Source organism: Apium graveolens, chromosome 2 (assembly GCF_009905375.1).
Source record: "Apium graveolens cultivar Ventura chromosome 2, ASM990537v1, whole genome shotgun sequence".
NCBI classification, from domain to species: domain Eukaryota; kingdom Viridiplantae; phylum Streptophyta; class Magnoliopsida; order Apiales; family Apiaceae; genus Apium; species Apium graveolens.
In genome coordinates this window covers 109,443,485-109,463,470 of record NC_133648.1, presented here as the reverse complement: position 1 = coordinate 109,463,470, position 19,986 = coordinate 109,443,485, and the positions used below count along the sequence as shown (strand labels likewise).

Sequence of the window (19,986 nt, the reverse complement as noted above, 5' to 3'; positions counted from 1 at the left end):
GCCTTTGACCGAGTAATGATAAAAGTGGACTTCAGGTATATTAGGAATCGTGTGAGAAATATGAATGATCTAGAAAGGATTTAACCCTCCTAATTTAGGAGATATATTATTGGCCTCTTGTGTGAGCTAGACTATGAAATGCGTGGCGCCGCACTCAAATGTTGATTTGAAATGATAGTCTACTCATTGATCAAGGAAACTTGGATTAAATCATGAAGAGGATGACACACAACATGCCTCGAGTTTAATCCATAATATTTGGTCAAAAGGATTATATTACATTGTACATTATTCACGAAAGGTTTAATCGATCATCGATTTAATTGTTATTACATGGGTAGCAATGATGTATTACTAGATGTCGCTCATTGTTTATGATTTTAAATTAGATTTAAAATTGTTGCCAACGTAATAATAACCTAAAGGGTCACACAAAGAATGATTGGAGGATTGTTTAATTTAAATTCCGATCTAAATTAAATGTAAGTAATTCGAATAATTTGTTATTAATTAAGTAAGACTTAATTAATTAAATAAATAAGAAATTCGAATTTACTATTAAATCTGAAATTGAGTTATTGGGTGATTAAGTAAGATTTAATTAATAATAACTAGGATTTTCGGATTTTTTAAAACTCTAAATTAGTTTAGGGTTAGAAGTGTTTTTCTCTTGCCTATATAATATCTTTTTAAGCCTCAACTAGGATTGGACGTTTTTATAAGATAAAACACAAACCCTAGCAGCTTGAGAGAGAAAGAGAGAGAGAGAGAGAGAGAGAGAGAGAGAGAGAGAGAGACAATAAGGCTTCTGATTTACGAGTGCTAGTACATGCTCATCCTCCGTTCGATCATTCATGTGGATACCTTCAAGGCGTAGATCGTTTCGTGACGAGATACGTGGCGATTGTTGAAAGCTTGGACCTCTATTAGACAACCGAAATCGTAAATCTTCTTAAGGTAAATATCTTAACCACGAATTAAATAGTCCTTTCGCATGGATCCTGCGATGAGATTTAATTTTTCTTGTTTTTACAGTTTTAAACTTTGTTTCCACTGCGTTTTATGCCTCGAAACCCAACACTTACATGGTCAGAAAATATGAATTCCCCTGTCCTATACACTTTATGACTCTTTTAAATGTTAACAGTCTAATTCACAATATGAATAAACTTGCGATCTTATCACAAAAGAACTGATCTGAACTGAAAGGAACAAATATATACATAACCATTTGTTCGAGAGTACAACAACTAAACACATGAAAGAGAATTACATCATCTTATCTGATCGGTTCTATCCCAAGAGTACTTCCACAGATAATCATCTAGTCAATCAAGACTAATCATTCATAACTCAGGCTAATCCTCCAAAAGTGTGATGTACAAGGAAAAAGTGAAAAGGTGGCATGACAGGAAGTTACATCCTAAGTTATTTGTGCTGGGGCAACAAGTTCTTTTATTCAACTCTCGTCTCCGACTTTTTCCTGGGAAGTTGAAATCAAGGTGGTCTGGACCTTTTATTGTCAAAACTGTGTTTCCACATGGAGCGGTGGAGATTTTTGAAAATGATCCGGACCAAGCATTCAAGGTTAATGGTCAGCGTTTGAAGCATTACTATGGGGACACGGCAAACCGGGAAGTGGTTAGTGCCGTTTTGTTGTCAACTTGATTAAGGTACGCTACGTCAAGCTAATGACGAAAAAGAAGCGCTTCTTGGGAGGCAACCCATAATTTGTTGTTACAGGAACCCTTAGAAGTTAGTAAACTATCCAAAACCACAAAAAAATCATAAAAACAGGGAAAGGAAAAAAAATTCCAGAAGACCCCTAAGCACCCGCTCAGCTCTGCTGAGCGCCCGCTCAGCTCTGCTGAGCGACCGCTCAGGGGCCGACTGGAAGATTTTTTTTAAAGCTTTATAAAAATCCAAAAAAAATCTGAAAAATAAAAAAACAAAACACAGCCCCATTACCCACAATCTATTTCCCCATTATCCCGTATTTTTAACCCTCAAACCCACTCCTAATCAAATTTTACCCGAATCTCTACCCTATATATACATACAACTATTCCATATACTCCTCATACACTTTTAAACCTTAAACTCTCTCCCATATTCAAAAACACAAATCTTAAACACTTTTTCCCAGTTTCGATGGCACCCAAGAGATCCAGGACTATTGATGCAGCAGCACTGCTCCTACTGCTGATTCTTCGAGGGGTACTGCTGCGAGGCCTCGTTTGTTTGATAGGGCTGCTGAAGAGGAGTATACTAGGCTTCTGGGTAAGCCGATTTTGAAGGAGAGGGGGTTCTTACCATCGGGGAGGGATGGTAAGTTGTTGCCTATGATTGCTGAGAAGGGTTGGATTGCTTTCTGTGAGTCTCCTGAAGTAGTTCCGACGAGCGTTGTTCGCGAGTTCTATGGGAACGCGAAGGCTGAAAAGAATGGGTATTCTGTTGTGCAGGGGATGACGGTGGATTATCACCCTACGGCGATTCGTCGTGTGATTGGGCAGCGACAGAGGAAGCCCACGGAGGAGAATTGGAATGAGAAGAATGCTGAGGATTTTGACTTAGATTTGATTTGTGCTACTCTCTGTAGGCCGGGCACAGTTTGGACCTTCAAGAATGGGACTAACGAGTATCGCCATTTTCTGGCGATTGCGATGAATAGGTATGCCCGTGCATGGAATACTTTTATTTGCGCTAATATTCTGCCTACTTCACATGCACATGAGGTTACAGTTTAGCGTGCACCATTGTTATGGGGTATTTTGAATGAGGAGTACTATGTGGACCTTGGTGAGTTCATCTACCAAGGAATTCTGAAGTTTTTGAGGGGAGCTAAGCACATGAACATACCTTATTCATCCACGGTTACAAAGCTTTGCCGAGCAGTGGGAGTTCAGTGGCCGTCTCATGAGCAGTTACAGTTGCCGGCCGCTCCTATTGACTCCGGGACTCTGCAAGCGATGCAGGAGTGGACTGGTGGAGAGCCCGAGGAGCATGGGCTGAGTTATCGTCTTTCAGGAGGGCGTTCAGCATGAGGTGCTACCATGGACAGGCCAAGGCGAGATGAGGCTGGTTCTTCTAGAGCTCATGAGGGTGTTGGGATGGCTGATGTTCATTATAGGAGGTTGTCGAGGAGGATGGATGCTATGTACGAGACACAGAGCAGTTTGCTCAGGAGCTCACCCCTGCGCTTGGGACTGCTTTTAGAGGCCTTGGAGCTGACATCCAGTGGCCAGTTTTTGGTGAGGACTCTGCATATCCGCCTCCTGATACTCCACCCTCTGAGGGTGATGAGGATGATGATCTCTCCGAGTAGGTATACCTTGTGTTCCTTTCTACTACCTTCATTGGGGGCAGTGAAGATTTTAAGTTTGGGGGTGGTAGTTAAGGAATATTTTGTGTGTATGTCATATAGTTGCATATTCATGATAGTTTAGTTCATATAATTGCATATCTTTTTTGTCATATAGTTTTTTTAATTTATAGTTTTATTTATCATGTCATGTAGCTCATGCATATACCTTGATCCCTTTTGCGTTGCTTTACCAATTAATTTGTGATGTTGATGCGAGTGTAGTGATAGCGTTAAATGATGTTGAGTCTTGTAGGTTGACATGCATGCTAGAAAGACTTGTAATTTCACTAAGTCTTAGAGAATGCTTAGGGACTAGATTGTTGTTATGGTTTGATGGTTTTCAAGGTTAATCTATTGCTTATGCTTAGAATTTATAATAGGTTCTTAGTGATAAAAGGCATAAAAAGAAAAAATGGAGTAAAAAAGTGGAATTCATTGCTAATTGTGGCTAGGCGTCAAATGGCTAGTAGTCGGCTCGTATTTTTATGCGAGTAGTCTAGGGTTGAGCAAGATGGAGCGAAACGCACTTGCTCAGAAATTTTGAAAAAAAGAAGAAAAAAAATAAAATAGAAAAAAGAAAAGAAAAGAAAAAAATAGAGAGTTAATGCATAATTGATCACGAGTGGGCTCTTTGGTATTCGAGTTATTAAGTTCTTAGGGGACTTTGTGCCTAGTGACCTAAGGCTTTTATAGTCTGGGATCCGCTAACCTAACGCTCGCTACATGGATGCCATTGCATAAGTCTTTTGTGGACCTCACTCATTGCACGGTCAAATAAGCATTTGTGGTTGTGTTAAATAAAAAGCGTGATTCCGTAATAAGCTCCAGAAATCTTGAAGTGTTATAAGTCATTTTATGCCTAGAACTTTATTCTTCGTATAATCATTTGATTACCTTGAGGATAGTCGAGTTATAGTAATTGATCTAGTTTCGAAGCATATCTGTTAAGCATCTGCATATACCACGTTTCCAGCTGTATGTTAGTTTGCATGGTTTGATTGATCTTTATTCGCCTAATTGCATTTGTTGAGATGTCGTAAGTTGGTTGGTTTGGTCCTAGTAAGGGGGATCGCTGCATTTCATATAGATTGCATTCATGCATGTTTTTGTTTTATTTTAGAGTCTGTGACGCTTGAGGACACACATCGATTTAAGTTTGGGGGTGTGATAAGTGGCATTTTATACCACTTAGAACGTCTTATAATGGCTTGAATTGATGTCTTGAAATCAAGTATTTTGTGTATTTAACGCGTTTTTCTAGTGTTTGTGCATTTCAGGGTATTATTTGCATTTCTGGAGAGATTTCATCAATAATAAGCCTTGGCATGTGTTTGGCATTGCAAGCGGGAAGATAGGAGCAGATTGCAGTGAAAAAACGGGAGAAAAATAGAGCATTTTCCAGAAGGGGTCTAAGTGCCCGCTCAGCTCTGCTGAGCGACCACTCAGGAAGCTGAGCGGCCGCTCAGGAACTGAGCGGCCGCTCAGGAATGCCGAGCGGCCGCTCAGGGACGGAAAATTAGAATTATTACTTTGGACTCCTAGTTCTGTTTAACTTCCAACTTCTGAGATATCTGGGATTTATGAGACTCCTATATAAGTAGTTTTCAGAGACGTTTCACAAAGGTTGGATCGTAGTATTAATCGAAGAGCGAGGAGATAAGGAAGAAGACCGTTTTAGCACACCGCAACGAAGATGAAGCATATTTTCTTGTGATTCTTTATTTCGTTGTAATGTTGGATGCTAGTTTTCTTTACTTTGAACCTAATTACTCTTGTGACGTACTCTGGTTTAATATAAGTAGTTTTAGTTATTATTCTCGTGTGTTTTTATCATGTTTTCATATGAACCCATGATGACGATGAGTGCTATCATGGGCTAATCATGATCATGGGGTCGTAACGGATTTACTATGGAATTCTTTAGTTAGTTGTTTAATACCTTAGTGTGTGATGATTGTATGATATCTAGTATTGGTTGTGCTTATTCGTCTTATGTGCATCGCGAACATATAAGATAGGATGTTAATCTCTTGTGAAGCGACGGTGGATCTTGAGATTTAGAACTTGCCATGCTAGCATAGGTTCGTGTACGAGTATGCATGATTAGTGGGTAACTCTAACCGTTTTATTCGCCCTGTGTAATCAAAAGGAATAACTTGTGCTTAAATCGTTATGTTGCCAATTTCTGTAGACATATAGGGACTCAACATAATTGATGCCTATTCAACTTCTAACTTAATTGTGGATGTTTGGTAGAATGGTATTAGTACAATGAAAGTTGGCTTTTATCAGTTTCCTGTTGTTCGATTAATATCATCACAGTTGCATGCTAAGGGTAATAACAATGACTATTGAAGGAAGTAGTAATGAAGTTGTGATCTCATGTGTGTTTTAATATTGTTAATTCAAGTGACAATTAAGTGCATAATTCTCGTAGTTAATTGTAGTTAATAATTAGTTAATCAAATCTAAGTGTTATTGTTTTAACATTGAGAAGTAATCATACATTGGTGAGTGAGTGTAATTGAACATAATTAGTCTGAGTCTCTGTGGGAACGAACTAGAAAGTATTCTATATTACTTGCGAACGCGTATACTTGCGTGTGTTATTAGCGCGTGTTTTCGCCCTAACATGTTTTTGGCGCCGCTGCCGGGGACTCGGTGTATTTGTTTAGTTTATGTACTTACCATCAGTGGTCATTAGGACTCAGTGAGCGTTTATACAAACACATTCTCGTACTCGCAAGAGGACTTTAGATACGGCTGAGGAGACAGACGAAGTTCTTGATATTCCGGAGAAGATAGATTTTGAAGATTCGGATTCAGGAAGTGAGCAGAAAGAGCCAGTAATCATGGGTGATCGTATAGTTCCGGCAGATCCAGCTCTTATGGACTTTTCTCGGCCTAAAATTGATGACATTCAGTCTAGCAACATGCACCCGGCTATTGAGGCCAATAACTTTAAAATCAAGCCGGGCACTATTCAGTTGGTGCAGAATTCTGTTTCTTTTGGAGGTGCTGCGACTGAAGACCCCACCATGCACATAAGGAATTTTGTCGAGATCTGTAGTAATTTCAAATATAATGGTGTGACTGATGAGGCTATCAAGCTGAGGCTTTTCCCATTCTCAGTGAGGGATAAAGCTAAGGACTGGTTACATTCTGAACCAGCTGGGTCTATCACTACTTGGCAAGATCTTGCGCAAAAGTTTCTGGTGAAGTTTTATCCAATGGCGAAGACTGCGGCTATGAGGAGTGCTCTTACTCAGTTTGCGCAGCAACCTACAGAATCTATGTGCGAAGCTTGGGAGCGCTACAAGGAGATGTTGAGAAAGTTTCCATATCATGAAATGCCTGATTAGATGGTGATCACTGGTTTCCATAATGGTTTGGGGGCCCAATCTCGGCTCATGCTCGATGCAGCAGCTGGAGACGCCTTGTGGGCCAAAAGCTATATGGAGGCTTATAATCTTATTGAGACTATGGCTGCAAATGAACATCAAAACCCGTCTCAAAGGATGATCCCTAGGAAGGTAGCAGGTATTTTGGAAGTTGATGCAGCTACAGCTATTGCAACGCAGCTCCAAGCGCTGTCTATGAAGGTCGATTCTCTAGCCACCTATGGAGTCAATCAGATAGCTATGGTCTGTGAGCTTTGTGCAGGTTTTCATGCTACGTATCAGTGTTCTCTTGCTAATGAATCTGTTCAGTATGTGAACAACTATCAGCGACCGCAGCAGCCTGTACCAGCTACTTATCATCCTAACAACAGAAATCATCCAAATTTCAGCTGGAGTAATAATCAGAATGCTATTCAGCAACCATATCAGCAAGGCATAAGTAAACAGTTCAATCCACCTGGATTCCAGCAACCACAGCATTATGCTCAAAGGCAATCATATCCTCAATAAGGAGGTGCAGCTCCACCCTCTAGTGCTGATTTTGAGGAACTTAAGTTGCTGTGCAAAAGTCAGGCGGTTCCTATCAAGACCTTGGAAAATCAAATCGGTCAAATAGCCAATGCAGTGCTCAATCGTCAACCTGGCACACTTTCTAGTGATACTGAAGTGCCAGGCAGGAAGGAAGCTAAAGAACAAGTCAAGGCTATTACCTTAAGGTCTGGAAAAGTTGCTGATGCTGAAAAAGCAAAAGAAGGAGAAGCTGAAGTTGGTGATGAAGAAGCTAAGCAAAAGGAGAAAGCGGCGGAACCAAGGAAGACTGTTGTTGAACACACTCTGCCTGAGGATAAAACAGGGGAGAAACAACTCTATCCTCCACCACCTTTCCCTAAGAGATTGCAACAGCAAAATCTAGATAAGCAGTTCAGTAAGTTTCTTGAGGTGTTCAAGAAACTTCACATTAATATACCTTTCGCTGAGGCTCTGGAGCAAATGCCTAGTTATGCGAAATTTATGAAGAGTATTCTTGCAAGGAAGGTGAAACTGGATGACCTTGAGACTGTTGCTTTAACGGAAGAATGCAGTGCTGTGCTGCAACAAAAGTTACCTCCAAAGATTAAAGATCCAGGTAGCTTCACCATTCCTTGCACCATTGGAAAGTTGTCTTTTGACAAGTGCCTCTGTGATTTGGGATCAAGTATCAATCTGATGCCGTTGTCGATCTTTAAAAAGTTGAATTTTCCTTCTCCAAAGCCCACCTACATGTCTCTACAATTGGCTGATCGTTCTATTACATACACATGAGGCATAGTGGAGGATGTGCTAGTAAAGGTGGATAAGCTCTTCTTTCCTGCAGACTTTGTTATTCTGGATTTCGAGGAAGATAAGAAGATTCCCATAATCTTGGGGAGACCTTTCTTGGTTACCGGCCGTTCAATAGCTGATGATGTTGTGGCGTGCTGCATGTTCAAGTCTGAAGTAGAGGCAGTTTTCTCATACTTGAGTTATAAAAGAATCTCTACTATCAAAGTCCACAGAGAATTACATGAGTCTCAACAAGCTGATGCATGGAATAAATTCAGTGAATAGAGTTTTTCAGTTGTCGTGTAATATATAATAGATGATGTCAAAGATTACTGGAATTAACAATGTCATTAGCATCTCTGATCATAGTATGAAGCAAATCAAATGGACATATGATCTGAGTAGAAGATTAATGAACAGTTATTTTCAGTAATCTGTTAAGCTTGGGGTCAACCCTAAGTAAGTTGTATGGTTACTAAATCTGTATTTTGTACTTGTAATAATTAAAGTCTGTAAAAATACAAAGGAGCAGACTGGAGTCTTTTTCCTAAAACAGTATCAAGCCTAAGGATTCTATCTGGAAGAAGATCAAGAAGATCATGCCTCAGAATAATTTTGAAGAAGCTTGGAGTTGAATAAATCTGTTTGGAGAAAAATATTCTAAGTCAAGATCTCTAAAAGTCACAGATTTAATGTTATAGAGAAGTCATTCAAGAACTCTAGAGAATACCGGCGGATAAACAATATCTACTCGATGGATGAACAATATCTACTCGATGGATAAATGATAAGTGGCATTTTATACCAGTTAGAGCATTTCATAACGACTTGAATTAGTGTCTTGAACTCGAGTATTTTGTGTATTTGACGCATTTTCGAGTGTTTTTGCATTTCAGGGTATAACTTGCTTAGATAGGTGGATTTCATCAAAATAAGCTTAAAGAAGTGCTTGGATTCAGTCCCGGGTTGATGTGCGAAGAATTCAGCAAAACCAGAAGCAAAATAAATTTTTTTCCAGAAAGGTTGCAGGCACCCGCCTGATTAAAGCAGGCGACCGCCTTGTAGCAGAAGCCCGCCTGGAAGGAGGAGGCGGCCGCCTGGGTGCGGATTTCAAGAATTTGATTTTTAGAATTCAAGTTCTATTGGGGTTCTGTTAGCGCTGGTTCTTTTGGGCTATTATATAAACAATCTTGGAAGACGTTCTCAACGACAAGTAACAAGGAGAGAAGGCAAGAAGATCAAGAAGACCATTTTAGCACGCAACAACGAAGAAGAGGAAGCATACGTTTATCTTGTGATTCTTTTAATTCAATATAACAGTGGATGCTAGTTTTCTTTATGCTTTGAACCTTAATACTCTTGTGACGTACTTCATTATTTATTAAGTATTTTTAGTAGTTTATATCGTTGTGTTTTTATCATGCTTTCATATGAACCCATGGTGACGATGAGTTCTATGATGGGCTAATCGTGATCATGGGATCATAGCGGATTTACTATAAATTTCTTTAGTTAATTGTTTAATACCTTGGTATGTGGTGATTGTATGATATCTAGCATAGGTTGTTCTTATTCGTCTTATGTGCGTCGCGAACATGTAAGATAGCCTGTTAATCTCTTGTGAAGCGACAATGAATCTTGAGATTTAGAACTTGCCATGCTAGCATAGGTTCGTGTATTGTATGCATGATTAGTGGGTAACTCTAACCGTTTTACTTGCCCGGTGTAATCATAATGAATAACTTGTGCTTAAATCGTTATGTTGTCAAATTCTGTAGACATATAGGGTCTCAACATAATTGATGCCTATTCAACTTCTATCTTAATTATGGATGCTTGGTAGAATGGTATTTGTACAACGAAAGTTGGCATTTATCAGTTTCATGTTGTTCAATTAATATCATCACCATTACATGCTAAGGGTAATAACAATAACTATTGAATGAAGTAGTAATGAAGTTATGATCTCATGTGTGTTTAATACTGTTAATTTAAGTGTTTAATTCTCGTAGTTAATATTAGTTAGTCAACCTTAATTGTTATTGTCTTGACATTGAAGAGTAATCATACATTGGTGAGTAAGTGTTAATTAGATATAATTAATCAGAGTCTCTATGGGAACGAACTAGAAATTATTCTATATTACTTGCAAACACGTATACTTGCGTGAATTATTTAGCGCATACTTTGTGCCTAACAAGTTTTTGGTGCCGCTGCCGGGGACTCGGTATTAATTTGTTTAGTTTATGTACTTGCCATCAGTGGTCATTAGGATTTATTGATTAAAACTTGTTACTTACTGCTTCCGGTTGTGTTTTAGGTACTCTAGCGAGCGTTTATGCAAACACATTCTCGCACTCGCAAGAGAAATCTGGATAAAGTTGAGGAGACAGATACAGCTCTTGACTTTCCGGAGAAGATAGTTTTTGAAGATTCGGATAAAGAGAGTGAAAAGAAAGAACCTGAAACAATGGGTGATCGTATAGTTCAAGTTGATCCAGCTCTTATGGACTTTTCTCGGCCTAAAATTGATGACATTCAGTCAAGCATCATTCATCCGGCTATTCAGGCCAATACTTTTGAAATCAAGTCGGGCACTATTCAGATGGTGCAGAATTATGTTTCTTTCGGAGGTGCTGCGACTGAATATCCCAACATGCATATCAGGAATTTTGTCGAGATCTGTAGTACTTTCAAATATTACGGTGTTACTGATGAGGCTATCAAGCTGAGACTTTTCCATTCTCTCTGAAGGACAAAACTAAGGACTGGTTACATTTTTACCACCTGGGTCCATCACTACTTGGGAAGATCTTGCGCAAAAGTTTCTGGTGAAGTTCTATCCAATGGCCAAGACTGCAGCTATGAGGAGTGCTCTTACTCAGTTTGCGCAGCAACAAGGAGAATCTATGTGCGAAGCTTGGGAGCGCTACAAGTAGATGTTGAGAAAGTGTCCACATCATGGTATGCCTGACTGGATGGTGATCATTGGTTTCTATAATGGTTTGGGGGCCCAATCTAGGCCCATGCTCGATGCAGCTTTTGGAGGCGCCTTGTGGGCCAAAATCTATATTGAGGCCTATAATCTCATTGAAACTATGGCTGTAAACGAGTATCAAAACCCAACTCAAAGGATGATGCCTGGGAAGGTAACAGGTATTCTGGAAGTTGATGCAACTACAGCTATTGCAGCGCAGCTTCAGGCGCTGTCTATGAAGGTCGATTCTTTAGCCAACTATGGAGTAAATCAAATAGCTAGTGTCTATGAGCTTTGTGCAGGCTCTCATGCTACGGATCAGTGTTCTCTTGTTAATGAATATGTTCAGTATGTGAACAATTTTCAGCTACCGTAGCAGCCTGTGCCCGCTACTTATCATCCTAATAACAGAAATCATCCCAATTTCAGCTGGAGCAATAATCAGAATGCTGTTCAGCAACCATATTAGCAAGCTGCAAGTAAACAGTTTAATCCACCTGGATTCCAGCAACCTCAGCAATTTGCTCAAAGGCAATCATATTCTCAACAAAGAGGTGTTGCTCCACCTTTTAGTGCTGATTTTGAGGAGTTAAAGCTGTTGTGCAAAAGTCAGGCTGTTTCTATCAAGACCTTGGAAAATCAAATTGGATAAATAGCCAATGCCTTGCTCAATCATCAATCTGGCACACTTCCCAGCGATACTAAAGTGCCAGGCAGGAAGGAAGCTAAAGAGCAAGTCAAAGCTGTCACCTTAAGGTTTGGAAAAGTTGCTGATGCTGAAAAAGCAAAAGATGGAGAAGTTGAAGTTGTAGATGAAAAAGAAAAGCAAAAGGAGAAAGAGGGGAACCAAGGAAGACTACTGTTGAACACACTATGCCTGAAGGTAATACAGGGGAGAAATAGCTCTATCCTCCACCACCTTTTCCTAAGCGATTGCAAAAATAAAAGCTGGATAAGCAATTTGGTAAGTTTCTGGAGGTGTTCAAGAAACTTCACATTAACATACCTTTCGCTGAGGCTCTGGAGCACATGCCTAGTTATGCAAAATTTATGAAAGGTATTCTTTCAAGGAAGGTGAAACTGGATGATCTTGATACCGTTTCTCTGACAGAAGAGTGTAGTGTCGTGCTGCAGCAAAAGTTACCTCCAAAGCTTAAGGATTCAGGTAGCTTCACCATTCCTTGCACCATTGGCAAGTTGTCATTTGACAAGTGCCTTTGCGATTTGGGAGCAAGCATCAATATGATGCCGTTGTATATCTTCAAAAAGCTGAATTTGCCTGATTCGAAACCCACCTACATGTCTCTACAATTGGCTGATCGTTCGATTACATACCCACGAGGCATCATGGAGGACGTGCTAGTAAAAGTGGACAAGCTCATCTTTCCTGCAGATTTTATCATTCTGGATTTCGAGGAAGATAAGAAGATTCCCATAACCTTGGGAATACCTTTCTTGGCTAGAGGCCGTACCTTGATAGATGTGCAAAAAGGTGAACTCACTATGAGGGTGCAAGATCAAGATGTGACATTCAATGTGTTCAATGCGATAAAATTCCCTACTGAAGATGAGGAGTGCTTCAAGGTGGATTTAGTTGATTCTGCAGTTATTTCAGAACTTGATCATGTGCAAAGGTCTGATGCCTTAGAAAAAGCCTTATTGGGGGATTTTGACAGTGAAGATGACGAAGGCAATGAGCAGTTACAATATCTAAATGCTTCTCCTTGGAAACGAAATCTAGACATGCCATTTGAATATCTGGGAAATACTTATCTCAGGAATACTGAGGGAAAGCTCAAACCATATTGAGGAAGCACCTACTTTAGAGCTTAAACCATTGCCTGAACACTTGAGGTATGCTTTTTTAGGCGATGCATCTACTTTGCCTGTTATTATTACATCTGACCTTTCAGGAAGTGATGAGGACAAGCTCTTGAGGATTTTGAGAGAATTCAAATTGGCTATCGGATGGACTATAGCAGATATAAAAGGGATCAGCCCTTCGTACTACATGCATAAGATTCTGCTAGAGGAGGGTAGTAAGCCGACTGTTGAGCAACAGCGCAAACTTAATCCTATCATGAAAGAAGTGGTGAAGAAAGAAATTCTGAAGTGGCTGGATGCAGGAATCATTTATCCTATTTTTGACAGTTCTTGGGTGAGCCCCGTGCAATGTGTACCTAAGAAAGGAGGTATTACTGTGGTAGCAAATGAGAAGAACGAGCTCATCCCCACTCGAACAGTCACAGGATGGAGGGTATGCATGGACTACAGAAAGTTGAACAAGGCCACGAGGAAGGATCACTTCCCTCTTCCATTTATTGATCAGATGCTTGACAGGTTGGCGGGTCATGAGTATTATTTTCTTCTGGACGGCTATTCGGGATACAATCAGATTTGCATTGCACCAGAAGATCAAGAGAAGACTACTTTCACTTGTCCATTCGGCACGTTTGCTTTTCACAGAGTTTCTTTTGGCTTATGTGCTGCACCTGCCACTTTTCAGAGATGCATGATGACATTTTTCTCTGATATGATTGGAAATAATGTCGAAGTGTTCATGGATGACTTCTCTGTCTTTGGACATTCGTATGATGAATGCTTCAATAATCTCCGTTTGGTGCTCAAAAGGTGTGTGGAAACCAATCTGGTGTGGGAAAAATGTCACTTCATGGTGCAACAAAGCATCATTCTTGAGCACAAGGTCTCTAGTAAAGGTCTTGAGGTAGATAAAGCCAAGGTGGGCGTCATTGAAAATCTTTCGCCACCTATTTCTGTGAAAGGAATCTGTAGCTTTCTTGGTCATGCGGGTTTTTATCGGCATTTCATCAAAGACTTCTCTAAGATATCTAAGCCGTTGTGCAACTTGCTCGAGAAAGATGTGTCTTTCAAATTTGATGATGAATGCTTGGCAACATTCGAGACTCTCAAGAAGAGTTTAATCACCGCACCAGTTATTACGGCACCTGATTGGAGAAAACCTTTTGAGATGATGTGTTATGTAAGTGATTATGTAGTGGGAGCAGTTCTTGGGCAGCGAAAGTCTAATATCTTTCATGTGGTCTACTATGCTAGTAAGACGCTAAATGGAGCCCAACTGAACTACACCACTACTGAGAAGGAGCTCTTGGCTATAGTTTTTAGTTTCGAAAAATTTCGATCTTATCTACTTGGGACAAAGGTGACAGTGTTCTCTGATCACGCTGCCATCCGCTATCTGGTCTCAGAGAAGGATTCGAACCCTAGACTTATTCGTTGGGTTCACTTGCTACAGGAATTCGAGTTAGAGATCAAGGATCGAAAAGGTACTAAAAATCAAGTAGCTGACCATCTCTCTAGATTGAAGAATCCCAATTCTACTTCACATGATAAGACATTGATCAACGAATCTTTTCCGGATGAGCAGTTGTTCGCAATTCAAGAGGAAGAGCCATGGTTCGCAGACATTGTGAACTATCTTGATAGCAATATAATGCCTCATAATATGAATGCGGCTCAAAATAAGAAGTTTCTGCATGAGGTGAAGTGGTACATGTGGGATGAAACAGATTTTTTTAGACAAGGAGCTGACCAGATCATCAGGATATGTATCCCATTCTGTGAGACAGAGAGGATATTACGAGACTATCATTCCATAGTTTATGGTGGACATTATGGTGGTAAAAAGATAGCAACTCGTATTCTTCAAGCAGGGTTTTTCTGGCCTACGTTGTTTAAGGATACACATTGGTTCATTTAAGGTGTGATCGTTGCCAAAGAGTTGGGAATCTTACCAGAAAGGATGAGATACCTTTAAATGTGATGCTTGAAGTTGAGGTCTTCGATGTTTGGGGAATCGATTTCATGGGACCATTTATCTCGTCCTACAATAATCAGTACATCTTCCTGGCAATCGATTATGTCTCGAAATGGGTAGAAGTCAAAGCTCTACCGACTAATGATGCAAATGTAGTGTTGAGTTTTCTTCATAAGCAGATATTTACAAGGTTTGGAACGCCATGAGTTATAATAAATAATGAGGGGTCGCATTTCTGTAATCGTAAGTTCACTTCTATGATGCAACGCTATAATGTGAATCATCACATTGCTACTGCCTATCATCCGCAAACTAATGGTCAAGCTGAAGTGTCTAATAGAGAGATCAAGCGCATTCTAGAGAAGGTCGTTTGTCCGTCAAGGAAAGATTGGTCTTTGAAGCTCGATAAAGCTGTTTGGGCTTATAGAACAGCATACAAGACTCCACTTGGGATGTCCCCATTTCAACTTGTCTATGGTAAGGGATGCCATTTACCTGCGGAGCTTGAGCATAAGGCTTATTGGGCATTTAAGAAGTTAAACCTTGATCTAGATATAGCTGGGAAGAAGCGAATGCTTCAGTTAAATGAACTTGATGAATTTCGACTTCAAGCGTACGAAAACAACAAAATGTACAAGGAAAAGGTAAAAAGGTGGCATGGAAGGAAGCTATTGCCTAAGTCATTCGTGCCGGGGCAACAAGTTCTTCTATTCAACTCTCGTCTCCGACTTTTTCCTGGAAAGTTGAAATCAAGGTGGTCTGGACCATTTATCGTCAAAACCGTGTTTCCATATGGAGCAGTGGAGATTTTTGAGAATGATCCGAGCCAAGCATTCAAAGTAAATGGTCAGAGATTGAAGCACTATAATGGGGATACGGCAAACCATGAAGTGGTTAGTGCCGTTTTATTGTCAACTTGATCGTATTACTCTACGTCAAGCTAATGACGTAAAAGAAGCGCATCTTGGGAGGCAACCCAAGATATGAGACCATAGGACACCTTAATATTTAATACTTTATCAAAAAACCCAAAAAAATCAGAAAAATGTTGGCAGAAAAAAAAAATTCCAGAGACCTTGCAGGCGCCCGCCTGCTAGGATCAGACGGCCGTGCGCTAGCAGGCGCCCGCCTGCTGGTGCCAGGTGACCGCCTGCGGACCTGATTTTGGAAAAAAATGTCTATTATTGAATTCACCCGACCCGGCAGTACCCACAATTTTCAGCCTATATAAAAAATAAAAAACAAAAAAAAACCACAGCCCACAATCCCCATTAACCCACAATTTTCTCCCCAATATTAGCCACAATACCCACTCCTAATCAAATTCAACCCCTAATCTTACTATATATATACATACAACCTCTCCATACATATCCCATATACTTTCAACTCTACAAAATCTCTCTTACACACCAAACACAACTTTCTAACCTTTATTTTCAGTTTCCATGGCCCCAAAGAGATCACAAACTGTAGGGAGCAGTAGCACCATTTCGATTGTCGATTCTTCAAAGAACACTGCTGCGAGGCCCCGATTGTTGGATGGGGCTGCTGAAGAAGAGTACACCAAGCTTCTGACTAAGCCTATAATGAGGGAGAGGAGGTTCTTGCCATCAGGGAGGGATAGTGATTTGATACTGATGATTGTTGAGAAGGGATGGATTACATTCTGTGAGTCACCTGAGGTGGTTCCGATGAGTATCGTTCGCGAGTTCTATACGAACGCCAAGGCCGACAAGAATGGGTTTTCAGTTGTTCGTGGGCTTACTGTTGATTATCAGCCCGAGGCGATTCGCCGTGTAATTGGGCAGCGACAGATGAAACCACAGGAAGAAAATTGGAATGAAAAGTCCCCTGAGGACTTTGATATAAACTTGATTATTATTACTCTCTGTCGGCCGGGCACAGTGTGGAAGTTCAAAAGGGGAACCAACGAGTATCGTAATTTCCCTGCTATCGCGATGAACAGGTATGCTTGTGCTTGGAATGCATTTATGTGTGCTAATATTCTTCCGTCTGTGCATGCACATGAGGTTACAATGTAGAGGGCTAGGTTGTTATTGGGAATTCTGAATGAGGAATATTATGTGGACCTTGGTGAGTACATCTACTAAGGGATTTTGAAGTTTTTGAGGGGGAAGTCACAGTACTCTATCCCGTATGCCTCTATTGTCATGAAGCTTTGTAAGGCATGTGTAGTCCAGTGGTCGTCTTATGAGCAGCTGCAGATGTCGGCCGCTCTTATTGATTCATCGACGTTAAATGTGATGCATGAGTGGACGGGTGGAGAGCCCGAGTCACATGGTTTGGGATATCACCTCCCATGAGGAGTTCCAGCAGCTGGTGCTACCATGACTAGGCCCAATCAGGCTCGGGGAGAGGCAGGTCCTTCGAGAGCCCAGAGAGGAGATGGTTCAGGATTGGCTGATGTCCAGTACATGAGGCTTTCCAGGAGGATGGATGCGATATATGAGTCACAGAGTAGGTTTGTGCAGGAGCTCACCCAAGCACTTGGGACTGCATTTAGAGGCCTTGGAGTTGACATCCAGTGGCCCGTTTATGGTGAGGATTCTACTTATCCACCTCCTGACACTCCACCCACTGAGGGTGATGATGATGATGATAATTCTTCTGAGTAGGTATACCCTGTGTTCCTTTCTATTACCTTCACTGGGGACAGTGAAGATTTTAAGTTTGGGGGTGGTAGTTAAGGAACATATTTGTGTGTGTGTCATGTAGTTGCATTTGCATGTTAGTTTAGCTCATATAGTTGCATATTTTTGCCATATAGTTTTTTTATATAGTTTTTTATAGCTTTATTTATCATGTCATATAGCTCATGCATATACCATGATCCCTTTATGTTGCTTTACCGATTAATATGTGATATTGATGCGAGTGTAGTGATAGCGTTAGAGTGATGTTGAATCTTGTTAGGTTGGCATGCATGCTAGAAACACTTGTAATTTCACTAAGTCTGAGAGTATGCTTAAGGACTAGATTGTTGTCATGGTTTGATGGTTTTTGAGGTTAATCTATTGCTTATGCTTAAAATGTATGATAGGCTCTTAATGATAAAAGACATGAAAAGATAAAAATTGGAGATAAAAATTGAAATTCATTGCTAGTTGTGGCTAGGTGTCAAATGGCTAGTAGCCGACTCGTATTGTATACGAGTAGTCTAGGGTTGAGCAAGATGGTGCGAAACGCACTTGCTCGGAAATTGAAAAAAATATAGAAACATATAGAAAAAAAGAAAAAAAAAGAAAAATACGGTTTAATGCACAATTGATCACGAGTGAGCTCTTTGGTATTCAAGTTATTAAGTTCTTAGGGGACTTTGTGCCTAGTGACCTAAGGCTTTTATAGTCTGGGATCCGCTAACCTAACGATCGCTAAATGGGTACCATTGCAAGTCTTTTGTGGACCTCACTCATTGCATGATCAAAAAAGCATTTGTTTTATGTGTTGAAAAAAACCATGATTCCGTAATAAACTCTAATAATCTTGAAGTGTTATAAGTCATTTTGTGTCTAGAATATATTCTTCGTATAAGCTTGTGATTGCCTTGAGGATAATTAAGTTATGGTGATTGATCTAGTTTTGAAGAATATCTGTTAAGCATTCGCACACACCACGTTTCTAGTCGTATGATAGCTTGCGTGATTTGATTGATCTCTAGTCGCCTAAATGCATTTGTTGATATTTCATGTGTTGGTTGGTTTAGTCATCGTGATGGGTATCGTTGCATTTTATATATTTTGCATTCATGCATGTTTTATTATGAGTTTGAGTCTGTGCTGCTTGAGGACAAGCATCGATTCAAGTTTGGGGGTGTGATAAGTGGCATTTTATACCACTTAGAGCGTTTCATAACGGCTTGAATTGGTGTCTTGAACTCGAGTATTTTGTGTATTTGAGGCGTTTTCGAGTGTTTTTGCATTTCAGGGTATAACTTACTTAGATAGGTGGATTTCATCAAAATAAGCTTAAGGAAGTGCTTGGAGTCAGTCCCGGGTTGATGTGCGAAGAATTCAGCAAAAACAGAAGCAAAATAATATTTTTTTTCCAGAAAGGTTGCAGGCGCCCGCCTGATGAGAGCAGGCGACCGCCTGGTAGCAGGCGGCCGCTTGGAAGGAGGAGGCGGCCGCCTGGGTGCGGATTTTCAGAATCTGATTTTTAGAATTCAAGTTCTATTGGGCTTCTGTTAGCGCTGGTTCTTTTGGGCTATTATATAAATAATCTTGGAAGACATTTTCGACAACAAGTAACAAGGAGAGAAGGCAAGAAGATCAAGAAGACCGTTTTAGCATGCAACAACGAAGAAGAGGAAGCATACGTTTATCTTGTGATTCTTTTAATTCGTTGTAACATTGTATAACACCCCCAAATCCGGGGTCGGGGATCCAGGTTGTCACGAGTTCCATTTCCCTTATCAATACTTAATCTTAACACTCAACCAACTACTGCATACTGTAACCCCACAATATACACACACACCCCACAAGTTATAGTCTCAGAGATGAATACCAAAAATAACACAAGTCATTTTATTTCACAATTATAAACCATTTCACCTTAAAAAGGGTTTCTGAATAATTTACATATTCTTTGCCATTATTACTATTCATAAATATACATAAGTCTGGTACATCGAAAGTTGAAAGCCTAGCCTATTGGTAGATCCTACCTCAGCTACACGGCATCAACGCCTACAGGAAACTGCGGAACGTTTCCTATCTGCTCACGAATTGGGAGCTTGATCCTGTTCATCTTGTCTATCTATTGTTGTGTGATGAAGGAAGAAAGCAAGGGTGAGCAACAAGCCCACCGAAATAATATGTATAATAATTAACAATATATGAGCATTCTCATAGTACTCATGAAAGTCTTGGTCAAGAAGAAATGAACCAAGTTTGATATCTTAACGCGACCAAGTCGCAAAATATTCAGTATATATGTATATATATACTTTTCAAAATCTTGGAAGTCCTCTTCCATGCATAATATACACAGAGTTCCAGTTTATAACTGTATAAAAATATCGTTGCAAAGTGATCTCATATATCTAACCTTGTCTCAACGTTTTTATGAAAATCTTTGTCATGCATAAAATAATCATTAACCATATATAAGTTGAAAAGAT

At 40.1% G+C, this 19,986-nt stretch overlaps 1 protein-coding gene and 1 non-coding gene across 2 annotated transcripts in view; one reads left to right on the top strand and one right to left on the bottom strand.

The window, feature by feature from the left end:
- LOC141692150 (uncharacterized) overlaps positions 1 to 19,986 on the top strand; it is a 96,163-nt gene that overhangs the window by 18,790 nt on the left and 57,387 nt on the right. The window lies entirely within an intron of this gene.
- LOC141709875 (small nucleolar RNA R71) lies at positions 10,929 to 11,035 on the bottom strand. The gene has a single exon (XR_012570430.1). It is a non-coding gene; the product is annotated as a small nucleolar RNA R71 (small nucleolar RNA).